This window comes from Elephas maximus, chromosome 4 (assembly GCF_024166365.1).
Source record: "Elephas maximus indicus isolate mEleMax1 chromosome 4, mEleMax1 primary haplotype, whole genome shotgun sequence".
Taxonomy (NCBI): Eukaryota; Metazoa; Chordata; class Mammalia; order Proboscidea; family Elephantidae; genus Elephas; species Elephas maximus.
In genome coordinates, this window is record NC_064822.1 from 53,816,289 (window position 1) to 53,821,817 (window position 5,529).

The 5,529-nt window shown below is 43.7% G+C and overlaps 1 pseudogene; it reads right to left on the reverse strand.

Moving 5' to 3' along the window:
- Positions 1–792: 792 nt before the first annotated feature.
- Positions 793–1,296, reverse strand: LOC126075931 (ADP-ribosylation factor-like protein 2-binding protein; annotated as a pseudogene).
- Between the last annotated feature and the right edge of the window lie 4,233 nt (positions 1,297–5,529).

The window sequence follows — 5,529 nt, forward strand, 5'->3', positions numbered from 1 at the left end:
CCTATAATACTTTGATCTTTAAGTGGGTAATCATGGACTCTCCAAGATTAGATCTACTAGTTGAGCCCGAGTATTCATCTATAAAAATATTTTCCAAAATAATGCTTAAAAGGAGCTTAGAAATAGTGGGACTACATTGGGACTAGCAGAAGAAAATGATAAAAGGACCACAAATACAAGACTGGGAGGTGACTTTCATATGTAGCTTTAGGTAAAGGACAGTTTCTCAGCTGAATCCCAGGCCAAGACTAGCTGTGTTAATAGCAGCTTCAGAAATCTGAAGACAGGCAACTGGCTTGAATAACACCCTACATACAAGCTTCCAAACAGTCAAAAACCCATACAGTTGGGCCGCTGAGGCTGAAGGACTGAATATTGACTCAAGTGAGAGAGGTGTGTGTGTACAAGTTCCTGTAAAGGTAGCTGGGACAGAGTGGGTTTATGATGGTGGGTTGCTCTACGTTGTTCACACATCAACAGTTGTGAGGAAAGGGGCCCCCAGGTGGGATACTGGACATGGTCTCCAGAGGAGCCTGACTCAGAATACCTGAGAGGTGTCTACTCTGGAAGGAGTGCTAGGGTTATTGAATACAAGAAGGTGTTTCAGCAGAAATGCCCCGGGAGAGTCAAGTAATGTTCTTTTTCACCCATAAATACTTAACATTAATGAAGAGTGGCAGAAGACAGCAACAGAGTCAGTCTTTCCAAGATATATTCTCCTGTCACCATTAGCCTCTCCCAGTCTATTGGGTTGGTGATGTCCACAAGGATCCCATAGCCTGGAGGTGGGACCTAGTGCTGCAGGTTGTTCTGGGAAGCTGGCATGGAAGATGGTTTGCACAATGAAGTCACCACTAAACCACTGGTTAAATCTAGTTCCTGGCCTTCTTAGTCCATAGACGTTTCTTTAAAAGCCAGAAAATACGTAAATGTGAGCAGCATGTCAAATATGTCACCAGCCACATCAAATTATGGTGCTGTAATGTTGTTGTGAAAGCTACCATGTTGAATTCAGGGATCCGCTCCAGCAGTTTTTCTTTTATATACTTTTCTACCAAAGAACTCCACCAACCCAGTAACCAAAGAACTATATTCATTAAAAATAGGCATGTAGGTGAGTTTATTCTTTTCTGTGTCTTCAAACTCCTGGTAGTACTTGTCCATGAAATTTATCTGTAGTAACTGGAGTTTGTCATCCATGAAAATATCCTCTAAATATACAACCACAGCATCAAATTCTGCATCAGAGGTACAAGAAATAGACAGTGCAAAGCTCTCTTCCTCTATGACATCCATCACCGACAGTGCATCCACTGCCTTGGGCTAGCTGGCCTGTTGGCCTCCTACCCGCCCGCAGCTGGGCCAGGCCTCCATTCCACTTCACAATGTTCGAACTGGCATCAAGTGCCTCTCCACCGAGGCCTCAGGTTACATGGGCTGTGGCCATACACACACTACTGGGACCTTCACGCCCAGCCAGGCCACTTGTGTGTATCTCCCTGTGATTGTGTCTTTAGAAGACCACTACATTCTTTTATCAAGCCAGCTGATTCAGGATAATGGGGAACATAGTAAGACCAGTGAATTTCAAGAGCAAGGGCCAATTGCTGAACTTCATTTGCTGTGAAGTGAGTTCTTTGATTCAAAGCAATGCTGTGTGGGAATGATGATGGGGCATAAGGCATCCTGTAAGTCCACAGTTGGTAATTTTGGCAGAAGCACTGTGTACAGGGAAGGCAGATCCATATCCAGAGTAAATATCTACTCCGTTAAAAAACAAAATGCTGCCCTTTCCTTGATGGAAGTCATCCAATGTAATCAGCCTGCCACCAGGTTGCTGGCTGGTTGCCTTTAGCAATAGTGCCATTTGGGGACTCAGTGTTGGTCTCTGCTGCTGGTAGATTGGGCACTCAGTAGTGACTGTAGCCAGGTTGGCCTTGGTGAGTGAAGTCCATGTTACTGAGCCCCATGCATAACCTCCATCACTTCCATCATGGCCACTTCTTTCATGATCCCATTGGGCAATGAGAAGATTGGCTGGAGGAAGAGGCTGACTGGTATCCACAGAATACGTCATATTATAGATTTGATTAATAAAATCCTCCTCTGCCAAGGCTACCCTTTGGTGAGTGTAATGGATTGAATTGTGTCCTCCAAAAATGTGGGTCAACTTGGGTAGTCCATGATTCCCAGTATTGTGTGAATGACCACCATTTCATCATCTGATGTGATTTTCCTGTGTTGTAAATCCTACCTCTATCATGTTAATGAGGTGAGATTAGAGGCAGTTATGTTAATAAGGCAAGACTCAACCACAAGATTAGGTTGTATCTTGAATCAATCTCTTTTGAGATATTAAAGAGAGAAGCAAGCAGAGAGACAGGTGGACCTCCTACCACCAAAAATGAAGAACCCTTAGGGGAGCCAGGAGAATAGGGCATCCTTTGGACTCAGGGCTCCTGTGCTGAGAAGCTTAGACCGGGGGGAGATTGAAGACAAAGACCTTTCCCCAGAGCCAACAGAGAAGGAAAGCTCCCCTGGAGCTGGCATCCTGAATTCAGACTTCTATTCTCCTAGACCGTGAGAAAATAAATTTCTGTTTCTTAAAGGCATCCGCTTGTGATATTATTGTTATAACAGCACTAGATAACTAGGACAGTGAACATTCACATGAGACACGGACATCTTTATTTCTTTGTCCCATTCAGAGAGGCTTATCCACATGGCTTTCCCCAATTTCCTTGTCACCAGTTTCCCAATCATGTTCCTTCCAAGTCCATGACCATCCAGCCAAACCGCAGCCCGGGGAACAGTATACAATTGCATATCTGGCCACCTGTCCTTCCTAGCAAAATGACAACCAAGTACACTGCTGGAAGTTCTGCCCACTGGGGGGATTTCCCTTCACCACTGTCCTTCAGGGATGCCCCAGAAAGGGGCTACGGTGCTGCCACTGTCCACTTTTGAGTGGTGCCTGCATATCTTGCAGAACCATTTATAAACCAGGCACAAGAATTCTCTTCCACAGTGAACTAATCATAAGGAACTCCTAATAAGGCCTTAAGTGCAGATTGGGTGAAGGAAGGTAATGTGACAGGACTGGAGATGATGAAGCTTTCATCCACTTCCTCATGTCATGTATTTGTGCTTTCAGGTCTTGCTTGAGCCTGATCTCCTATATACCACCTCATTTAATGATGGGATGCTGAGGTGGACATAAGATTTTATGATTCTGTGGGTCAGACAACATTCAGTTCATGATGGATAGTTCAGGTCATGTAGATGGTTAAGATTATGTGTCAACTTGGCTGGTCTGTGATTCTCAGTGATTCTGCAGATATGATGTAATCATTATCCATAATGTTATCTGTTGTGAGCAAGTAATGAGTTGGAAGGGGAGTTTTGAGAGGGGTGCCTGCATCCAATATATATATAAATGTTTTGGCAAAGTTCACCCTCTCTGGATCCTACATCCAACTCATCATTCTCTGCCCTCCAGTTCTTGGGGCCTGAGGCAGCAGCCTGCCATCTGACCTGCAGATTTTGGGTTTACCAGCCATTATGGCATCGTGAGTTATGAGAAGCCTCCAACCTGCCACTGACCCACATATTTGGGACTCGCTAGCCTCCACAACTGTTTGAGCCATTTCCTTGAAATAAATCTCTCTGTTATATGTATATATACAGTTCACCGTTTTTTCTCCTCCACAGAATCGAGCCTAAGACAGGCCACATGGTGACTTGATGGTCCATGGTTAAGCATTCAGTCTCTACTGTGGCTCAGAACAAGATGTCTTAGTCATCTAGTGCTGCCATAAAAGAAATACCACAAGTGGATGCCTTTAACAAAAAGAAATTTATTTTCTCACAGTCGAGTAGGTCAGGAGTCCAAATTCAGCGGGTCAGCCCCAGGGGAAGGCTTTCTCTCTCTGTTGGCTCTGGAGGAAGGTCCTTGTCCTCCATCTTCCCCTGGTTGAGGAGCTTCTCAGGTGCAGGGACCCTGGGTTCAAAGGACGCACTCTGCTCCTGGTGCTGCTTTCTTGGTGGTATGAGGTCCCCAACTCTCTACTTGCTTCCCTTTCCTTTTACTTCTTGAAAGATAAAAGTGGTGCAGACCACACCCCAGAGAAACTCCCTTTATACTGGATCAGGGAGGTGACCTGAGTAAGGGTGGTGTCACAATCCCACCCTAATCCTCTTAACATAAAATTATAATCACAGAATGGAGGACAACCATACAATACTGGGAATCATGGACTAACCAAGCTGACATATTTTTGGGAGGACACAATTCAATACATGATAACAAGACAAAAGCTATTTCTCAAAAGGAGAGTAGTTATCTGCAGAAGATGGCAGAGCTCTGCTCTAAAATTAGTGATTCACTAATAGGGGACTGCCACTGACACATCAGGAACTGTTGGATCAGCCAGATCCTATGGCCCACTTGGCAGAGCACCTTGCATAGCAGCCTGACCATGTGGCAGATCCTTCTGTTCTTCAGGGCCCCACTCAAAATTAGCAGCTTTTTGAATCGCTTGATAAATAGGCTGGAGTAGCACACCCAAATAAGGGATAGGTTGCCTCCAAAATGCAGAGACCCACCAGGCATTGTGCCTCCTTTTCTGTTGTATGTAACAACTTATTCTTCACTTGAGAAGGAGTACCTTGACTTGCCCCACAGCACTGGACCCCTAGAAATTTCACTGAGTTGGAAGGCACCTGATATTTTTTCAGATTAATTTCCCACCATCTAGCATGCAAATATCTTACCAATAAGTCTAGAGTCATTGATACTTATCACTAAAAAAAAAAAAAGTAGGCTAGTATAAATGGAATCTTTTCTTTTTTAGTTTTTAACTGGTGTTTGTTAGTATTAGGAAAATGCACTGACTTTAGTTCATTGATTTTTGTACCCAGCCATATGGTTGGTTATACTGAAGATTTGCTTGGAATTTCCAAGACTGGGAATTATATAATCTAAAAGTAATTTAAAATTTTTTTTCTCTCTTGATAGGTTTTTGAATTCCAGTTGACTTCAGAAGACATGAAACTCCTCGATGGCCTAAACCGCAATGTTTGCTATGTTACTGCTGAATTGTAAGTATTGTTCCCTGAATAGTCAATATTGTTGGTAAAGATATTTGCTTCAATTAATTGTCAGCTGAGGAAAGTAGGAGAGCTGTTAAAATTTACGTCAATACCAGAAAGATAGTGGCCAGTTTTAGGAGACATGAGCTTACCCAAAACTCTCAAGCTGGGCTTACTCTAAAGTTTCTTTCACTGAATCAGCAAAATGCTTTGAGGACATCTTGAACATTCACCCACACTCTGCTCTCTTCACTCTGTATACTTTCCATAGAAACCCAACATCATTGATGATTTTACCTCTTCCGTGTAGGCTCCTGGTGGTGTAGTGATTATGAGCTATGGCTGCTAATCAAAAGCTTAGCTGTTTGAATCTCAGGTGCTCCTTGGAAACCCTGTGGGGCAGTTCTACTCTGTCCTGTAGGGTCGCTATGAGTCAGA